The 22,397-nt window shown below is 40.1% G+C and overlaps 1 long non-coding RNA gene across 1 annotated transcript in view; it reads right to left on the minus strand.

Moving 5' to 3' along the window:
• Positions 1 to 1,784: 1,784 nt before the first annotated feature.
• Positions 1,785 to 22,397, minus strand: part of LOC138739461 (uncharacterized) — a 64,503-nt gene continuing 43,890 nt past the window's right edge. The window contains exons 2-6 of the long non-coding RNA XR_011342269.1: positions 10,930 to 11,013; positions 9,034 to 9,224; positions 8,262 to 8,366; positions 3,747 to 3,978; positions 1,785 to 2,305 (exon numbers count right to left, since the gene is read on the minus strand). This is a non-coding gene — a long non-coding RNA (uncharacterized lncRNA). The remainder of the gene's footprint in view (positions 2,306 to 3,746; positions 3,979 to 8,261; positions 8,367 to 9,033; positions 9,225 to 10,929; positions 11,014 to 22,397) is intronic.

Below are 22,397 nucleotides of genomic sequence, written 5' to 3' on the forward strand. Positions count from 1 at the left end.
CTGCAGGTCGGCCAGGACCTTGGTTTACTCGTTGTCCAATTCCTGTAAGGAGTCCAGGTGGAGGGCTGGGAGCCTGGCATCTTTTGAGGGGGAAGATTTGAAAAGTCTTGATGTGGACCAATCTCCTTACCTTGAGGTCCACTAGCAGGCTGTGGACACCCAAGGTCTGCCCCAAGAAGCGGTTGTTCCACTGCGGCCAGCATGAACATCCATGAGAAGAGGCTGCCTCCCAGCTGCAGTTGGACTTTGCAGGTTCCATAGGCCAAAATTGTGTTGTTGTTGGCAGCCCTCAGTGTGGGGCCTGACTGCCTGTTCCTAGTGTCCTGTCCCGATGGGGGCAGGATGCTGACCTCTACTTCTCTGTCCATAAGGAAGTGTTGTCTGGTCTGACGATCCCAAACGTACAGGAGGTTGTCTTGGTGGTCAGCCGTCGTAGCCATTAGTGATGGCTGGCCCTGTCGTTTCCCTGAATTGTGCATGACGCCTGCATCGGCAGGTTCCAGCACCCCATCTCTGGTGGTACAAATACTTCTGGTCATCTGGATCACCTCCTCTGGGGTGCTGTTGTTTCTTGGTGGCTCTGCATGGGTCTGGCTGTATGGTTTAGTGACAAGCCCCACAGACGCTGAGCACTCTCTCTTCTGTTTCCTCAGAATGTCCGCTCAAACTGGAACCTTCTGGGGGTCGCTGAAATCTGTGTCAGCCAGGAGCAGTTGGATGTCCTCGGGCAGTTGCTCCAGGAAAGCCTGCTCAAACATTATGCAGGGCTCATGTTTGCCCAGGAGAGCCAGCATCACATTCATGAGGGCTGTCGTGGACCTTTCCCCTAGCCCATCCAGGTAGAGCAACTGCTGCCTGTTCACTCATCGCTGAGTTTAGATGCCATCTAAACTGTCAGGGTCACCAATTGTAGCCGCGCACTACTCGATAAAAGACACACACACACGGAGTGTAGTCAGGTTAAGCTCTGAGTTTTATTAGGGCTCAGGCCCTTTTATACTTGCACTGTTCCCGCCATGGTCCCCCCCTTGGCTGATGTTACAACATGCATAACAAAAACGAGTTTCCCGTGTGCGGGTACTTTCCTGCATAATAATGCCCTTCTTCCCTGCGCACTGTCCCTGTCTGTTGGCTGCGCAGCAAGGCCAGTGCCATTTTGGGGTTGCTGGCCTTTAAGCTGCTCTTGCCATTCACCCACTGGTTCGCTTGTTGGGGCCAGTGCCGCTGTGCGGGCTGCTGGCCTTTGGTTGCGCTCGCCACCCGAAGTGCCGACTCAATCGCCACTGCTGCAGACTGCCACAACATTGATAATGGTGATGTACTGGCTAAAATTCTGGTCTGTGCTGCATGACAAACAGTTCTGATGATGGGAATCTCAGTCTGGGTGTAGTGTGTGTACAGTAAATGACCAACAATTGCAAGCAATACCCTCCTTTCCTGTTTATTTCAAAATAAATTAACTGAAATAAATTCTATGGATAAAATTATATTTCTAATTTTTCAGTTTTAAATTTGACAAAATATTTCCATGCTTCATTATAATGTGCATATGTGCTTAAGTGTAATATTTTCAAAAGCAAGCAAAAAGACCTATTTGTCTTATTCAAAGCAAGCATTAACAATAATAATACATTCATTGTCATATACATTGCACAATGACATATGCATTGAAATTCTTACTTGCTGCAGCTGAACATGGACATTGTATAAAAAAAACTACAAAACAACTAGATGTTAAATACTTAATCTAATTAATTAATAAGTTAATTGAATTAAAAGGACAATGAATTCACAAAAATAGAGGGGTAATAAATATTCAGTTATCCTTGTGTAAAAAAAGTGAGTTAGCAATATTGCGGACAGTCTTTTTGTGCTGTTGGAGCAGTCCCTGATTACTGTAACAAGGGGAGATTCAGGACTTGATAGCTGTTGGAAAGAAACTATTCTTGAACCTAGAAGTGCTGGTCTTCAGGCTTCTGTACCTTCTTCCCACAAGTATCAGTGAGAAGAGGTTGTGACCAAGGTTATTTACTTGAGGGAGTGCCTCACCTAAATATATTCAGATGGGAGATTTGAGTCTGTGATGGACTTGGCAATGCTTGTTGCCTTCTGGAGCCTTCTTTGTTACTGGGCACTCGAATCTCCAAAACAGGATGTTATGCAACCTGTCAGTACACCTTCAACAGTGCAGCTGTAGAGGTTTGATTGAGTATTTGTTGACATGCAAAATCTCCTCAGTGTCCTCAGGAAGTAGAGACATTGGAATGCCTTCTTCATGGTTGGTTGTTAATGATTATGTAAGTCTCTATAAAGAGGAAGAATATAGTAAATTAAGATCTATTTTTAATTCACTCTTATTACACTTAATACTTTGGTATATTAACAAAAAGAATTTCAACCAATGGTTCTAGCCTATACTCAGCTCTTCAGAGATAAAGGGAGAAGTGGATGGACATTCTGTGTAGCAAACTAAATGGATTTTTTTCTGGGTTAGTTGTTGGACAAAAGTTATGTTAGCCTGTAAAAGCAGGGAGCCATGAATGTCAGAGAGTACAATATAGCTTTCATAAGAAACAAAGGGGCCTCAATATTATTGCCTTTGAAAATGGAAGGACTGATGGCTTTGCCAGTGCATTTAACCCTTGCTTGTTTAGTATAAAGCAATAATAGGTCAATTTCAAACTTGTTCTTAATTTGCAGCATTGCAATGTCCTGTCAACTAATTATTTTATGATTTAACTGGATTTTTTGGGATGGGTGGGGATTGGGAGTTGGCAATGGAGCATAGGGAACAGGGAATAAAATTTTGCCTCTGGATCTAGTTGCTTTGTACTTCTTAAGGGAGAGAGCCACTGCTGATGGAATTCATGTTAATGTTACCTTTAAGCCATTGGAGAATGGCTTGAAATGGGGGAAAAAATTTCCTCAATTTTCAGGAGTTGTACTAAAGGAGGTTGAAAGAGGAATAAATGTTCCATATTGACAGGGAACCTTCCACAAGTATGTCCAGAATGGCAATTGAGCAGATAACCCAGGAGGTCAAAGGCAGGTCCAAAACTTGGAGGGAATGGCACAAGAAGTGGACTCAAATAGTCAAAGTCATCTTCAAATGCTGCATTCTTTCAAATGGTCTGTCAATAGCTACTTCTCAAAACACCACACTTCTAACACCCACCTGCCAATTTTGTCTATTAATTGATACATATGTAACAATATTGCACACCAACACACATGTTGCTGCTGCAAGCCTCCCACCAACATCTCATAGTTTTCATAGTTGACATTCATATAGTTTCTGGTTATGGGAAAAAGTCATAAAGGTCAAATCTTTATGCCCGAGAGCTCACATGGTACCTTGATTCCAGTGGAGTCGAGTGAACCAAACATTTTCATGCTACTATACTGGACTGATGGATGGCTTTTATGGAACACAAACTATCCTCTGCCCAGCAGATGTTGGAGGAGAAAATAATTTGGAGGAGTATCAAGGCATGAAGGCCATCCTGGATGTGCTGAACAGATCCAGTTAATTGGTCAATTACTCAACCAATGAGCACAATTATCATGACTGAAAGTTTGTATGTTTCAAGATTTGGCCTGATATGTCACATATGATATTTGTGCCACACAATTTGCAGGCATTGACATCACCAACAAGAAGACAACCAACCATTTCCTTTTGACATTCAATAGCATTCCCATCATTGAATTGACCCAGAATCAATATCCTGTGGTCAGAAACTTACTTGGATCAGGCAAATAATCACTGTGGCTGAAGAAACAGAATATTTATTCCATAACACTTGTTGACTCCACAGAACCTTTCAGCCATTGACAAGGTAAATGTCATGGAGTGTGATGGGATATTCTCCACTTGCTTGATGTGAGAAGCACGAACAGCTTTGAAGAAGCTTGAAGTCATTTAGAACCACCATTAATCATGGTGAACATTCAGTCTCTGCCCATGTTGAACAATGTCTACAAAATATATGCAGTAAATGAGTATAAATATGTCTGTTTATTGTCAAACACCTAGGTGGTCTTAGTTTCTTTGACCTGATAATGATAATGCATTTCTTGTCATATGTAGTACATTGTACAAGGTACATATGCACGGAATGCTGCAGCCAAACAGGCACTTCATTAAAAAGGACAAGCCAATATACATTAAAGTGAATAAAAAAGAGACAATAAATACATAAATAGATAGATTATAAATATTTACAGTTACCATAGTGCATGAAAAATCAGTATCTTTACAATAGTAAAGATAGTCCTTTTGTGGTGTTGGAGCAGTGTTACAAGACGAGGTTCAAGAGCCTGATAGCTGTTGGAAAGAAACTGGTCTTGAACCTTGAAATGCTGTGAAGAGAGATTGTGACCAGGGTGATGGGGATCCTTTATGATGTTGGTTGCTTTCTTAAGGTAGCACCTCCCCAGAATAATATTCTATGCTATACAGTATTTTCATTAATGAACTGCTAAAGAACCTAATGTGAATTGACCTTGCCCTTAGGTTGGGGTCAGTTGGACAAGTTTTATTTATGCTGGTCCCATGAAGATGCCTGCGGCTTCCTATGTGTGACTGTCTAGAAATCTAGATTGATTCTATAGTGTCTAATAGTGCCAAAGGCATGAATATTTAATATTAATATCTTTTCAATAAGCAGACAGCAATTGGTATTAGTTGTTGACGTATTTCTGCAGAATACACTATGGTTCAATTTTCCATATTTTCAAACAAAGATGTACTGCAGCTCTCCCCATATGTCATTCAGACACTCAGTTGTGACATCATCACCAACATCAAAGTACTCGAGCTGGCAGAGTCCACAAGCATCGAATCCATGCTGCTGAAGACCCAACTCCACTGGGTGGGTGATGTCTCCAGAATGGAGGACCATCGCCTTCCCAAGATCGTGTTATATGGCGAGCTCTCCACTGGCCACCGTGACAGAGGTGCATCAAAGAAGAGGTACAAGGACTGCCTAAAGAAATCTCTTGGTGCCTGCCACATTGACCACCACCAGTGGGCTGATAGCGCCTCAAACCGTGTATCTTGGCGCCTCACAGTTCAGCGGGCAGCAACCTCCTTTGAAGAAGACCGCAGAGCCCACCTCACTGACAAAAGACAAAGGAGGAAAAACCCAACACCCAAACCCAACCAACCAATTTTCCCTTGCAACCGCTGCAACCGTGTCTGCCTGTCCCACATTGGACTTGTCAGCCACAAACGAGCCTGCAGCTGACATGGACATTACCCCTCCATTAATCTTCGTCCGCGAAGCCAAGCCAAAGAAAATGTGACAAAGGATGCAAGAATATCTGAAGGATTACCTGTTGTATGTTGCTTCAATGCAGCTGAGTCATCTTATTTTTTTTGTGAGAGCCAAGTAGGTTCTGGTTTACTAGTTATAACTGGAATATATAGGATCACTTGTACAAACTATAAGTTTAATTTGTCTTTTGAAGCTTTCTATCAATTGTAGAAATCATAAAAACGACAGATGCTGGCAAAGTGAAATTAAAGTAGAAACTCCTAGACCTGAAATATTGTTTCTCTTCCATACTTGCTACCTAACCTGCTCCACATTTCTGGCATCTTCTGTTGTAATTATTTCCTTTCTTGTTTGTAACATAGGAAATTTGAAGCTGGACGGTATATCAACAGCAGAATGGACTGTAGAATTCCTATGTCTTTAAAAAGGTTGTTCAGATCAGATCCAATTCATTGTCATGTAATAAAACAGAAATTTGTAAAATTGCCTTTCAACTGCCAAAAGGCAGACAAAGATTCACCATTAGCATTGCCTGGCGTCCCTTGATGTCACAAGACAATTTGCAGCAAGTGAATTACTTTGAAAAGCAGTTATTGTTGTCATATAGAAAATTAATGTAGCAGACTAACTGAATTGCAAGGAGAGAGAGTTACTCACAGGTCAGAGAGAAGAGTTTAAAAAAAGTGTTCATGGCAGGATTGCCAGATTTGGGGCCTTTGGCCAAAACAGCAGAAATTTGGTGCTTTCTTTAATCGATTGGTGGCAAGAGTTGCCGATTGGTGATTATTGACGACTTTAGAAGATTTTTAGGTTCTTCTTGGTTCTGTTGTGGTCCATGTTGGTATCAATGACATAGATAGGAAAAGGAATGGGGTCCTGAAGAGGGAATATAGGGAGTTAGAAAGGAAGTTAAACAGTAGGTCCTCAAGGGTGGCCATGTGCCATTGAGAGCAGGAATAAGACGTTATGGCAGATGAATGCGTGGCTGAAGAGTTTGTGCAGGGGCAGGAGTTTAGATTCATGTATCATTGGTATCTCTTTTAGAGAAGGTATAATCTGTACAAAAGGATGGGTTGCACCTGAATAGGTTTGCTTGCGCTGTTGGGGAGGGTTTAAACTAGTTTCATTGGGGAATTAGAAGCAAAATGAGAGGCCAGTGAATAGGGCAGATGATACACAAGTAGATACATTGTGTATAGGATAGGCAGTGTATAGGGCAATCATGCATGTGTAAGATTAAGGATTTAACTTGGGGTACTTTGGAAACAATACTGAAAGGGTGATGTATACAGCACGGAAGGTCTTGTATTTAAATGCCTGCAGTGTAAGAAATAAGATTCATGATCTAGTCATGCAGCTGGAAGTTGGCAGGCATGATGATGTAGGCATCATTGAACCGTGGCTAAAAGGTGACCACAGCTGGGAACTAAATATCTGTGAATACATAGTGTATCAGAAGATAGGTAGATGGGATGGGGTAGTTCTGTTGGTTATAAATGAAATTAAATCTTTGGAGAGAGGAGATACTGGATAAGAAGATAGAGATACCCTGTGGGTAGAATTAAGAAACTGTAAGAGTAAAAAGACTGTGTTGACAGTTGTATACACGCCTCCAAACAGTAGCCAGGATACTACAGAGGGAGATAGAGAAGGCATGCAAGAAGGGCAATGTGACAATAGTCACGGGGGATTTCATAAGGAAAACCAGATTGGAGCTGGATCCCAAGAGATGGAATTTATCGAATGCCTTCAGGATGGCTTGTTAATGCAGCTTGGGTATTGTGTAATGAACCAGAGTTGATAAGGGATCAGAAAGTAAGGAGAACCTTTTGAAGGCAGTAATCACAATATGATAGAATTTGTCCTGCAATTTAAGGGGGAGAAATTAAAATCAGATATGTCAGTATACCAGTGGAATAAAGGAGATTAAAGAGGTACGATTGGAAAGGCAAGCTAGTGGGGAGGACAGCACAGCAGCAATGGCTTGAGTTTCTGTGGAAAATAAGGAAGATGCAGGACACATTTATTCCAAAAAAAAAATGAAATCGTTCAATGAAAAAAATGACAACTATGGCTGACAAGAGTAAAAGAAAGGGCACACAAGGAAGAAAATAATAGTGGGCAGATAGAGGACTGGGGAGGTTTTAGAAGCATATAGAAGGCAACTAAGGAGGTCATTAGGATGAAAAAATGAACTTTGAAAGGAAGCTAACAAATAATATCAAAAAGCTTTTATTAGGTGCATTAAGAATAAAAAAGAGGCAAGAGTAGACATAGGAGTGATAGAAATTGATGCTGAAGTAATTATAATGGGAGGCAAGGAAATGGCAGAAGAATTGAATGAGCAGTTTGCATCATTCTTCACTGTGGAAAACATTAGCAGGTATGTCAGTCTTTCAAGGGTGTCAGGGAAGAGAGGTTAGTGGAGTCACGAATATCAGAGAGAAGGTGCTTGGGAAGCTGAATGATAAGACTCACAGACCAGATGGAATGCATCTCGGGTTCTGAATTAAGAAGCTACAGAGATTGCGGAGGCATTAGTAATGATCTTCTAAGAACCAATAGATCCTGTCAAGGACCAGCAGACTGGAAAGTGGTAAAGGTCACTTCACTATTTAAAAAGGAAGCGAGGCAGCAGAAAGGAAATTATAAACCTGTTCGCCTAACGTTGGTGGTTGGGAAGTTGTTGGAGGATGAGGTTATGGAGTACCTGGAGGTGCATGACAAGATAGGCCAAAGTCAGCATGATTTCCTTAACAGGAAATCCCTGACTGACAAACCTACAGCAATTTTCTGAGGAAACCACAAGCAGGAGATGCAATGGGTGTTGTATATTTGGATTTTCTAAAAGCTTTTGACAAGGCTGCTTAACAAGATGAGAGGCCATGGAATCACAGGAAAGATATCAGCATGGGTAATAAATCCTCCATAAATCTTCATCTGCGAAGCCAAGCCAAAGAAAAAAAGATAAAGGACACTGACCAGCTGAGTTTCTCCAGCATTGTGTGTTTTTACTTCAACCACGGTGTCCACAGATTTTCATGTTTTTGTTCTTTTTTGCTTGCTTTGCTGCACCCATATTTTATTCTGCAACAAAAAATATGTTCTTTGTAAAAATCCTGCCAATCACAGCAAAATGCAGCAGAAAAAAACATAATGAAATATAATAGCAATGCAATTATTAGGAAAAGTACATGACAACAATTAGTACAAATGTGAAACTAAATAAACAATCAAATACTTAAGAACTACTTTACATTATAAGTTGCAGTTTAGACGTAGCTGAAAGGTAAAGTTAGACATGGCTTTAGGGTGAAAGGTGAAAGGTTTAGGGGGAACTTCTTCACAGAGAGTGGTGGGAGTTTGGAACAAGCTGCCCAACTGATGTGGTAAATACAAGTTTTAAGAATAAATTGGATGGGAGTGGTCTGAAGGGTTATGGAATGGGTGCAGGTCAGTGGGACTAGAAGAATGATGTTTTAGCACAGAGTAGAAGAGCAGAATGGCCTGTTTATTGCGCTGTAGTTTTCTATAGTTTCTATGGTAAGTACATAACAAAAACTATGATGTGCAGCCAGTAACACAATATAGTCTATATATGTATAACATACATAAGTGCATTCATGAAATATAAGTTAACACTGCCTAATTTTATATAAATATAAATAAATGAATATATCATGTGTCGCTACAGAGGAAAATGACAAAACAAAGCATTTCTAGCAAAAATCAAATGTAAAAACAATGTACAAACCTAGAGCCTTGGCCTTTTGAGATGTGAAAATGTGATGATCGCCAGTCCCCACAATATCTGCTGTCTGATCTGGTTGGCGTATGGCGCGTGTCCTGTCCAAACCACGTCACCAGGATACAAATGTTTAGAACTTTCCACCGCCCCCAGAACAAGAGGGCACAAGAGGGCACAACTTCAGGATTGAGGGGCGCCTATTTAAAAGAGAGATGTAGAGGAATTTCTTTATTCTGGGTGGTGAATGTCTGGAATTTGTTACCATGGTTGGTGGTGGAGCCCAAATCATTGGGTGCATTTAAGGCAGAAATTGATAAGTATGTGAATAGTCAGGGTATCCAATGTTATGGGGAGAAGACAGGGGAGTGGGACTGAGTGGGAGAATAGATAATCTAATGATTGAATGGAATACTGGATAGGCCCAATGATCTACTTCTATTTCTTCTGGTCTTTTGGTCTTCCTGGTGTTTACTCTAACACGAACAGAGTAAAGTTAAAATTGATAGGAAAGTGAATAATTATTGCTGACAAGGAGTTGGAGAAGGCCATCAGTTTCCTCAAGCCTGTGTTACTCAATATGATATTGGCTGATATAATGCTGAAAATATTTCTTCTACTGTGATAATCTCCAGAACTCAATTCCTTGGGAAGTTTCAAAAGGAAATTAAGGGGAAGATAAAGAAATAGAAAGAAAATTGAAGAGAAAATTAAGATAATTTTGTTTGGTCTGCTTTGACTTCAACTCCACCAGCTGCAAGTTTATTAAAGGCATTTTGTGATAGAGGCAAATTACTGTAAGTACTACTTAGTTATCCTGGTGGGAATGGGTAATGTTCAGGATCAAACATCTCACTGCTTTTGTACATTGAATGTAGGTATTTGGCTGAGAATTGGGAAATTCTGAAGTTATATCCTACAGTTAATTATTGCCTTTGGGGATGACAAATGAGGAGAGAAAGTTGAACCCTTTGAATCTGGAAACTTTTTGACCAAAATCCTGTCGTAATGGGAAGGTTAGATTTTAAATTATAGTTTATAATGCTGGACTGCACAGTTGAGCTATAACTGACATTGATAAATTTACTCTGCCACTAACATTATGTTATTCATTAGCTAGAAATGTTGTTTTATAGCAGGAATGAACTTCAATCGCTTAAATGTTAAACCATATCTAATTTTCAACAGACATTACTGAACTTTTGAAAAACATGAGGGAGAAAATGACCTCATGCAGATCACCATCAGTCTGGAGTAATGAATTCTATATCATTAAAAAGGGAATTTTGTATTAAAAGAGCAAGTTATATTTAACAATGACTGCCTGACCACATTCAAATTATTAGAATACTGTACAATTTTCAAAGGGGACCCCAATGAGCTGCATCATACTAAATGGATTCAATCCTACAATAAAGCATTCATTTTATGAGTAAGTATATTTGCTACATGAGTTTTGAAGTGTATCGGCTAATGAATCAATTCAATTGAATAGAAGCAGCATCATCACTTTGCTGGCCATTAATCTAGATTTTTCAAGTGCGCATCAAATCTCATTTACACCATGTTCTTGAAGAACATGCTGGTTCTTCTTTGGCATGGCTTTGTGGATGAAGATTTATGGAGGGGTATGTCCACGTCTGCTGCAGGCTCGTTGGTGACTGACAAGTCCGATGCGGGACACGGTTGCAGCGGTTGCAAGGGAAAATTGGTGGGTTGGGGTTGGGTGTTGGGTTTTTCCTTCTTTGTCTTTTGTCAGTGAGGTGGGCTCTGCGGTCTTCTTCAAAGGAGGTTGCTGCCCGCCGAACTGTGAGGTGCCAAGATGCATGGTTGGAGGTGATATCAGCCCACTGGCGGTGGTCAATGGGGCAGGCACCAAGAGATTTCTTTAAGCAGTCCTTGTACCTCTTCTTTGGTGCACCTCTGTCTCGGGGGCCAGTGGAGAGCTCGCCATAGAACACGATCTTGGGAAGGCGATAGTCCTCCATTCTGGAGACATTAATGAAATCAAAATATTAAAAGTTACAGATATATTCAATAATTGCAAGATGTCAAAGTTAAAAATTGGTATGAAAGAAGGACCTTTCCTTAAACATTTGATTATCATCTTGATAAAGGTAAAAAATGAAATTGGAATGAAAGGAAATATATAGCCCAAGACAACTTTGATTCTAAATATAATCAATTTTTAAATATTTGGTCTCATAATGGTATTAAAAATGTAGAAGTTTGTTATGAACAAGGTCAATTGATGTCATTTCAAAAATTAAGAGATAAATATGGAATAACTCAGAATACACTTTTTTGTTATCTTCAATTAAGAGGATACTCGCAGGAAAAATTAGGTCCAGCAATGTACTTACTGGCTTGTAGTGAGCTGTACGTTGTTATTAGGAGAGGTTATACTAAGAAATTTATTTCTGCAATGTATCTTTTATTATTAACAGGTTCTTTTAAAAAGGAAAACATAAATCTGAATAGAAATGAGAGGCAGATTTAAGTATTATAATTAATGAGAAAAGATGGACAGATCTTTGTTAAGATTGTATGATGAATATTATAAACATTAGGTATAGTTTAATTCAATACAATTACTTACATCAATTATATTTAATGCTGCAAAAAATTGCTTAAAATGAAATCAGATTTATCAGATAAATGTTCTGGACGTGTGAAGAAATAGGAACTTTTTTGCACTCTGCTTGGTCATGTTCTAAAGTTAGAACCTTCTGGGTGGACTTAGGAATGTTTCTAGAATAAATTACTGGTATTGTTTTTCCACAAAAACCAGATTTATTTTTATTAGGGAACATAGAAGGAACAAGGGCTAAATTAAAGTTATCATTTTATCAAGTGAAATTTATTAAAATAGTGTTAGTGGTCGAAAGGAAGTATATTGCAGTGACTTGGAAATCAGATGCACATTTAGGTATAGAAAGATAGAGTAAGGAAATACAAAATTGTATACTTTTGGAGAAAATTACATATAATTTAAGAAATAAATATTCTATTTTCTTACAAATTTGGACCCTGTTTATCCAAAGTTTAGGGATAAATATCTAAAAATGTATCTCTGTCCTCTTATGACCTGTAATAATCTACTTCCCAAAAGTTGCTATATAAATACTGTAAGATTCCAATGTGCGATCTGACCATTTGTGCAATCCAGAATATTATTTTTTCTTTTTCCTATATTTTTTCTACTTAACTATATACGATACTTCTATTATTATATATATTTTAGTGGGGGGGTATATGTGGGAAGGGAGGAAGGGCAAGTGGGGTAGGGGGAGGAATAAAATTACCAGGTAATCATTGTAATTTTTAATCTAATCAAATTTTGCTTATGTAAAAATATATTAATTACACAGATGGAAATTTTAAAATAAAATATTTTTAAAAATTTTTTCCAGTTACTAGTGTAATGGGTGGTATCCCCGTTGTCCCAAAATGGTCATCTGTCTGCTGCTGAGCCATGCTGTTTATTCTTTATATTTAGGTAGCTCCCAGGAAGCAGTTTTTCTTTGGGGGACAATCTTCCAGTACTATGGAAAAGCTCACAGCGCAACACTGGGGAGAGCTAGCAAGGTCAGCTGTGCTCACAGACTGGGGAGAGCTACCACTGTCATCTATGCTCACAGAGTTAGTACTCTCAGCTGTGCTCCCAGACTGGGGTGAGTTAGTTCTATCATCTGTGCTTCCAGACTGGGGTGAGTTACAACTGTCAGCTGTGTTCACAGACTGGGGTGAGTTAGTACTGTCAGCCATGCTTTCAGACTGGGGTGAGTTAGTACGGTCAGCTGTGCTCCCAGACTGGGGTGAGTTAGTACTGTCAGCTGTGTTCACAGACTGGGGTGAGTTAGTACTGTCAGCCATGCTTTCAGACTGGGGTGAGTTAGTACGGTCAGCTGTGCTCCCAGACTGGGGTGAGTTAGTACTGTCAGCTGTGTTCACAGACTGGGGTGAGTTAGTACTGTCAGCCATGCTTTCAGACTGGGGTGAGTTAGTACGGTCAGCTGTGCTCCCAGACTGGGGTGAGTTAGTACTGTCAGCTGCCTTCACAGACTGGATTAAGTTAGCATTGTCTGCTGCACTCACAGCATGGTTTTAACAGCTGATGAGCTCTTTTCACTCAGGCTGATCAACTGGGACAACACGTGCATGTTGTGATAATTTCTTAAACTCTTTAAAAATACACAGTCAATAACAAATAGAATTCATTAAATATTCATTAAATATATTTCTTTAAAAATAAATTTTAAAATTTAATTTTTTTTTCAAGGTAAACAAGAAAGACTGCAGATGCTATGGTCTAGTGCAGTACTTCTCTAGTGCTGGAGAAGTACAGAAGGTCTCACAGCATCTACAGGAAGCAAAAGGCAGTCAATGTTTCATGTCTGAAATCTTTCTCAGGAGTGCTCAGAATCAGGCAAATTCCTAAATATAAAGGTGGGTGGAGAGGGGAGGGGGGAGTAAGGGGAAGGAACAGAGGCTCACTGATAAGAGATAATAGGTGGATAGAGGAGGGAGAATGGAAGCTGAGAAGTGATTTGGTGAGAGGGCTAAGCAAGATTGCTCTCTGATAGGAGAAGGAAGGGAAGGGGTGTGGACCTGGAAGAAGGAAGATAGAGGGACAACAGAAAAGGAAGAGAGTTTGGGAGGAGGGTAACAGAAATTGATCAATATTGATGCTGTCTGGTTGGAGAAGGAATATAAGATGTGGTTTCACCAATTCCACCTGCCTCAACTTGGCAGTACATAAAACATGGACGTACACGCTAGTGTGGCAGTGGGGTGTAGAATTGAAATGGTTGGCCACTGGGAGATCCTAAGACTAATTTTTTGATCAAATGAATGGCCTCAGTTTTTTTTCCTAGGGTGGGGGAGCAAAACTAGAAGTGCAGATTTAAAGTGAGAGTGGAAAGATCTAAAAAGGACCAGAGGGGAAACATAGTGAGGGTGGAAGCTGTATGGAATTAGCTGCTAACGGAAGCTGTAGGAGGAGGTAAAATTGTGACACTTAAAAGGCATTTTGACAGGTATTTGGATGGGAAAGAATTGGAGTGAATGGGACTAGATCATATCAACAACCTGATTGACATGGATGAGTTGGCGCAAAAGTCTATTGACGTGCCTTGTAGCTTTTTGATTCTTTTTCCCTGCAGAAGTTTTCTCCCATTCACCATAAGAGGGGCTACTGTAACAATGCCAGATGTAACCCAGCACAGGTGTAACAGTCAGGTTTCCAGAAGATGGTGTTGCCCCGTTGGAGTCTGAGAGACCACTATGACTGACAACAGATGGGCAAAAGATGTTGCCATAAGCTAAGTTTGACCTGGTGCTAGAAATCTGGTCTTTGGGGTTATTCTGGTAAGATCTGGATATGAGTGCAGGCACTAGAATAGAAGATCTGTCCCAATAGAATGCGGCAGGATATGATGGATTTGAAACTATGAGTGTAATTCATTTGCTACAAAGGGGGAGGCACTTCTATCCAGACAAAAAGGGGAAACAATTGATTACTGGCTCAACAGAAGCTAGTTTTAAATACTTATTGCTAACTGTGGGCAGTTTTGCCTTTATGGTTCCTGCTACATTGGAAACACCAAAGTTGGCCTGTGCAGGCTATTATTTTCATTCTACTCAAATGAATTGATGCCACTTAATCGCAGCATGTAATGTTTTCTTTAAAATGAATGTGTAAAGTGAGCTAAAGAAGAAATCTTACATGAAAAACATGTTGACAATGGCTTCGGAGATAGCCTGCAATAGGATGTTTAAGTTACATTTTGCACAATCTCAGATGACGGATGATCACTGGCAGACTGCCTACAATTTTGAATCCTTTGTAAATCTCATAAACTCAATAAAGACCTGAAGGAGGCACAAGGCTTTAGGGACTGAGAGAAAGAAAATGGATAATGACAGCAAAAACTGGGAACTGATAATGAAGACAAGGTGATAAGAGGAGAAGGAATTTGCAGGGGAAAGTCAGAAGATGGGAAAAGGGGAAGGAATGGTGAAGAGAGATGTTGTAAGGTGATGGGGATAAATGGACTGTGATTTCAGCGAATAAAAGCATGACAGAAACCCAGGGAGTCAGTTGGTTGGTCAAGAATACAATTTTGGATTAAATGTAGAAGAGGAAGTAAGATTGGGGGCCGGGTGTTTGGAAGAAGCTGATGATTTCCCCACAAAGTTAGATGGCCTGAGGCATTGTCATTGCCCTGGCTGTGTGGTCAGCCTCCATTGTGCACTGCAGTAGACACCCTCCAGCTCATTTGAAAAAAAATCACAAAACCTCCACGCTTTTCCCACCACTGCTGCACAATACCACAACTCCAAATCCATTGACTGAAACGTAGCCTAGGGCACAGGACAAGGCCAGATTACTCATCTCAATGGTAAGTCACCAAAAGAATGATATCTACACTTCCCAAAGAAAAGAAAGTAAGAGATAGAGAGAGACAGACAGAGATAGAGAATAAATATGAACATTCAGGGAACCAGGTAAATAAAAAAAGAAATGAGGGTATATAGACACACTCTGAAGGGTAGTTAGTGACACAAAAAAGAAGGGAAATACAAGCAACAGAAAGATCTAAGGAATAAAAAAAGTTATTTGCAAATTAAGAGATACCAGTAATTGTTTTTAAATACATAACATAATTACAGTGCATTTATATTGCAAGAAGTGTTATTCCTTCTTCCCCAAAAACTGTTATGCAAATATTTGAAGGTGTCTTGTAACGGGCCCAAAGGACCCTAAGACCCAGCAGCAATAGATATTCATCAAGACAAATGCTACTTAAACATAGGTTACTTTTAATTTTCTTTAAACATAAAACAGGATCAAACTTTAACTTATTACTATTAACCTAACTTAACCTTCTTCTAATTCTAAGTGCCCGTATATGTAATGTGTGTATAAGTTCAGAAAAGTTCTCTGATTCACAATCCGTTCTCACTTCTCATTCCTCCAAGTTCACTGGTATCAAGCAATTCTTAAAATGTGCACAGAATTTAACATTTATGAATCTTCACCAGGCTTTGGTGCTTGAAAGCTAGATAGTTACCGCCCAGGAAGTTTCTTGTTGGTTTTCAGAGAGAGATTTGTTGCTCATTGGACACAAACTGATTCCTTCCAATCAGCCACTTCAGTGCCTTGCCGAAGAAACTTGCCCCATTATGGTTTTCCAGATGATAACCTCTTTCTTTCAGGTCATCACAGGGTTCTTTTTCTGTTTCCCTTATCTCAGGCGAAACACCACACAACCAGCCATCTCCTCTTATATGGACCACAAAGGCTTTAAATAGATTGAAGTCAGAACTCACAACCCATCTTCCAAAATGGGGTTTCAAACAAACTTCCCAATTTGTCATGTTCCAGTCCCAACTGCTACTGCTGAACTGTAGAACTGAATTCTCTCTCTCTCTCTTTCTCAGAGAAAACCACGTGACCCTCTTAGAACAGCAAACTGCATTCAGACAGACTGCAGCACTGGACCCAATCTTCCGAGTCCCTTCATCTGTTGCTTTCCAAAACAATCATCCATTACTCCACAGTATTAACACCTACTTGTGAAGTCTCTATAGCATTCTTCAAAGTTTTTGCAAAGGCACTCGGAGCCTGGACTGTCTAGTTTGAGCAGAGCTCTAGCATTTAAAATGAGATGTTTTGTGAAGTGTTTGTGTTTGTTTGTGACCTACACTAAAAAAAACTCATAATTTATCTCCTTTAAAACATATATACAATATAAAATATAAAATATAACATAATCCGTCATAATCTAAAAAAGATGCAGTCATGCAAAGAAATCAATGTATTTTTTTCTGTACAATGAATGTTTAAGTCTTCTGTAGTGTTAATTTCAGTTTAATTCATGATTTATGCTTTCACTTTATTCATTTAAAAAGCTCAGTACAAAATGCTGCTGAAGATTAATAATGATTCTGTTTGGTGAGCTGTGAAAATGAAGGTTAAGGTCAAAATTCACAGAAATGAAGAATGCTAAGAGAAATATCTATAGTTATTTATTTCACTTTATTTATGAATAATATAATGCGAGTTGAAGTTTGAAAACAAAACTTTATGGATTTAATATGTGATTTTGGCAAAAGTAACCAAATTCTTCTTAGCTGCATATTTCAGCGATTGGAACTTCAATAACAGCACTGTTCATTTGGAATTTTTGTGGAAGTAAACATCACCTTGCACTGTCACCACATAAATGTTTCTTGCTGCAATAATATGCTGCTTAACAACTTGTGAGGGAAGATCCCTGTTTGTAGCATGACCAGAGATAGTTGGAGACGAGACCGTGAGATTTCTTTCCTCATAATGTGAACAGGTTATGGCTATGTAAAAACAATCCAGTAACCATTTCCTGGAAACAGTGCAGGTTCAGTCTGCTCTGCAGAGTTCTGCTTCATTTCTAGGCACTTAGTTGTTTCCTGTTTTCAATCCATTAATTCTCAAAGGATGCCCTTGTTAGGTTCTTTTCATGGACTGAGCTCCCAATGCAATCATTTTGCTACTAAGATCAGCACTTCTAAGGAAGCAGCATATTTAAACTGTTTAATCGATTTCCTTGGGGATATTTCTCTGCACTCTATTTCTTCAGAATGGCAAGGAATTTCTTTATTGCTATGATGTAATCTTTAAATCATTGAAAGGATAACATTTCATGTTGCTCTAAAACATATTTTATAGATACAGATACTATCCTGTAGAAATTCTAATGGATTGGAAACTAGTTAGTTTGAGAAACATCAAACATTTTGTGGACCTTTGTATAACTTTTAAGGAATGGAGCAATTAATGCATATCAGCATAATTGGTTTATTACAGATTTATATAATCTGGCAACAGACATAACACCTTAAGCAACTGATATAACTTTCTGGAAGCATGCTGAGGTTGAGCTTGTCTCTGAGAGAGCAATGTTAAGAAACTAAGTCTGAAATCTTCCTGATGGACTGTATGATTATCGCCCAGTAGCACTCACATCTACTGCAATGAAATGCTTTGAGAGGTTGGTCATGGCCAGAATGAACTCATACCCAAGTAAATACCTGGACTCGCTGCAATTTGTCTACCAGCACAATCGTTCCATAGCAGATACAATCTTACTGGCTCTCCACTCCACCCTGGATCACTGAGACAACACATGCAAGTACATCAGGCTGCTTTTCAACAATTACAGTTCAGCTTTCAACACTATCATCCCCACAGTATTGGTCAGCAAGCTTCAAAGCCTGGGCCTCTGCAGCTCCCTCTGAAACTGACCAAAGCTTTTGTCACAATTTAATAGAGCACGAACTCTGCCTTGTAAAAGAATCAATGCATAAAAATATCACCTCCTGCAAATTATGCTCCGGGTCATACACAATTCTGCCTTGAAATATTAGTTCTTCAACAGCCAATCCTGGAATTACTACCCCAGAATCATATTAGTGTGTCATCAGCATGCAGACTTCAGACATTTCAGAAGTCAGCTCAACATTACTTTTAGAACATCATTTAAGGTGCAGCAATAAGTTTTGGCTTGCAAAAACCACATCCTGTCAAAACTAATATTCATGCTGTTATATACTGAGGAAACCTAGGAGTATTTTATGCTAGAGCATGAACATTAACACTGTAAGAGCCACATTACATTTGAGAGTGGTGCACTCACAGTGAGAGACATTGTATCTATGTGCAACCCAGTGGCTTGAATTTGGACATGTGAGAAAGTGAAAAAATGTTGGGAAAATCTAAACCAGATATTAAATAAAATTACAAAAAGCAATATACCAAAAAACCCAGAGATCTTCCTCCTAAGTAATATAAGAAATAAAGAATTTGGACTCGATTTGGATGGAGCACAAAAAATATTTATTATGATAGCCCTAGCTGTAGCAAAAAAATGTATTATGTCAACCTGGAAATTAGAAGACAACTTGAGAATACAACACTGGTATATAGAAATGAATAAATGTATTCCATTAGAAAAAATAACATATAATTTAAGAAATAACATCACAATATTTGAACAAATATGGGAACCGTACATGAAACACAATAGAGAAATCCTACCATGGACCTCCACCACCTAAAATGACAGAAGGAGAAGACAACGAAATGAACTGACTCAATATATAAAAGTAAAAGACAAAAATTTCTTGTTTATTTTTATTAAGTGACGACATTGTTTAACGGGTTTAATGTATCTTATAGATCAGGGATGTCAAACTCAAATTCACCGAGGGCCAAAATTAAAAACTTGGACTAAGTCGAGGGCCGAACTAAATATTTATTGAAAATTTTCAACAACATCTGCATGTTTTCTCTCAACATATGTAATGTTAAACTTTTTCTTATTAAAATATTTAATAATAGTTTTGGTTAAACTCTTTCCATAAGAAGCATTAACAAATAAGAAATAAAATATTCAATAAATAATATTTCTCTCTAGCCTTTAAGCCAAGGATCGCACGTTGCCGAGAAGCATGCCAGGGAGCGGAGGTCTGCAGAGCGGCATCCACCGTCCCGCCCCCTCTCCCTCCTCCGCCCCCGCCTCCGCCTGCCGCAACCGCCGCCAACAACCCAAGGAGTTCCCGCTGGTCTCGCCATCTCACCGGGAATACCGTGAGCGGTGGAACTCGTCCGCGACCTCCACCCCAGCAGAAAGTCCGATGCCCAGCAGCACCCACCCACAGATGAAGCTCAAGGAGACGTTGGAGCTAGGCGGCGGGTCCGTTGGAGCTAGGTGGCGGGTCCATTGGAGCTAGGCGGCAGGTCCGTTGTAGCTAGGCGGCGGGTCCGTTGTATCGGCGCCGCTGTGAATATCTAATTAACTTTCCCGTTAACTATATCGGTGGACTGCTGTGCCTGCTGTGGAAGTGCTAAAAACTACTATGGTCGTGCTTGCTGCTGTGCATGTGCTATACTTGCGCGGCGGCCAGCGGGCCAACTCTAATATATATTTAATATGATCTTGTGGGCCAAATATAATTATATGGGCCAGAGTTTGACATGTGTGTTATAGATTGAACTTTGAATAAATGGGAAGTGGGGGGAGAGGGAGGGAGGGAAGGGAGGGGGAGAAAAGGGGAGAAAATGACACTGTATATATTCAAGAGAAAAATAAGTATTTTGGTCAGTATGGTTTATAGCGTGAAAAATAAAAAAAAAGAAATGTGCTGTAAACTTACAAGCCTTTCTAGTGTTTTCAGATGGTACCACCTGGACACAACATGGTGGCAGTGGTGGGATCGATTGAATCCCATACCATATAGAAAAAAAAATTGAAATAAGCAGAGAGAAGGAATCAAAGAAAAAGCACCATTATTTGACGACCTGTGCTGGAGAAGAAAATGACTGCAGCAGCGGCAGCAATACCCCAGTCATGGACGGGGAAGCCGACAACATCATAGACCCTTTCAAAAAGTTCAAGCAGAAGTGCAACCTGGCATTCGAAAGTTTTCTCAAGGGAATCACACCGGAGGAAAAGGTTAGTTACACCCTTCTTTACACAGGGGAGCGAGGACTAGACCTGTTTAATAGCTGGAAGCTGGCTGAAGAGGAAGAAAATAACCCAGAAAGGATATTTGAAAAGTTTTCCTCTCTTCTGGAACCATGATCTAACCATAGAATAAAGCAATACGAGTTCCAGGGATTAAGACAAGAGCCTGACGAGTTGGTAGATAATTTCCTCACAAGGCTAAAGAATATTGCTGTGAAATGCAAGTTCGAAGAAATAACAGACCAACTAATTTGGGGAAATGCTCATCCCAAAGTGCAGAAAGCTCTCATAGGAAAAGATAGCTTGAAACTAGCGGATGCCGTAGATGCAGCTAGGGCCTTTGAGGCCACCAGGAGGCAAATTCAATCCCTTTCCATGCAGACCAACACACAGCACAGTGATAGAAGGGTTGATGCTATAAAATGCACATAGAGAAAGCCACAGAGATCTGAGAACTGTAAGAGGTGTGGCAGACTACACCCCTTCGATGACTGCAAGAAATGCCCCGTGTGTGATTCGAAGTGCAGGACGAGTGGGAAGGTGTGTAGGTCTGGCACGAAAAGAGAGAGAAAACAAGAATACAGAAGGAAAGTACACCACGTCGAGGGAAGAAACAGCAGTGACTCCAACACACTGACGCTCGACATTGAAACAATGAGGCCTCCAAGAAAGGGAAGGGAGAAAAAAATAAATTGCACATCACGATCCAAGTGAAGAGAAATATCAGAAACAAACCAACAACATTCAACTTGAAAATAAAGTTGGACACTGGATCACAAAGCAACGTCCTCCCACTCAGACTGTACTGTCAAATGTTCCCGAGAACAAGGTGAACACGGTACCCGGAAGAAGCTGTAAATGTCATGCTCACAGCCTATGGTGGCCCTGTGATTAAACAACTAGGAAAAGTCCAAATAAAGGAAAAAGCGTCATATGCACATTCTTCATGATTGACGCCGATGGACCAGAAATCCTTGGCCTGAATAGTTGTCAGGAATTACAGCTAATTTCTGTAAACAACGAGATCAGGGAGAAGAAAATTTCCAAGAGGATCAATAGTGACATTTCGCTTGAGCAACGCCCTCCGATCACAAACAAGGCTGAGCTCATGGACATGTTCCGACTGCTTCGATGACACAGTCGGGTGCTTTGGAAATTTTGAATTCCACATAACCATAGACCCAGAATGCAAACCAACAATCCATGATCTACGGAAGGTGCCAATAAAGCTGAAACAAAGGCTAGAGCAGGAGTTTAAAGAAATAGAAGAAAAACGAGTGATAGCAAAAGTGGTAGAGCCAACCGACTAGGTGAATTCCATTGTAATAAAGGAAAAACCGAATGGCTGCCTGAGGATATGTCTGGATCCCAAAGACTTAAACCAAGCAATCAAAAGAGGTCACTATCCAACACCAATAATGGAAGACATCACTCCTGAACTAGTGGGTGTGATGATGTAATGTGGGGGGGGGGGGGGGGGGTTGCTTGCTATTAGCTATAGCTGTAGAGATACTCCTCCCTACTGGTATAACAGATGGACATGCTTTCTTTCCCACTGGCCAGTTTAGGGGTGGTTATAATCTGTTAATAAAAGCCCTGTATTAGTATAACACTTGTCTGGTCTATGTCTATGGCATATCAATTTTATTAACTGACTCTCAATCATGGATACTTCCCTGAAACCTGGAAGTCTCGAGATAGATCAAGATGCCACCCGAGCTGGAGAAATTTTTCACCACTGGGTCCAATGTTTTGAAGCATACATGCGAGTGAACAATGTTGTGCAAGAAAATGGACCATCTTGTGGCCCTCCTTGGAGAAGTACCCTACTCCATAGTTAGGAAGACAGCTGACTACCAGAAT

This window comes from Narcine bancroftii, chromosome 7 (assembly GCF_036971445.1).
Source record: "Narcine bancroftii isolate sNarBan1 chromosome 7, sNarBan1.hap1, whole genome shotgun sequence".
NCBI classification, from domain to species: Eukaryota; Metazoa; Chordata; class Chondrichthyes; order Torpediniformes; family Narcinidae; genus Narcine; species Narcine bancroftii.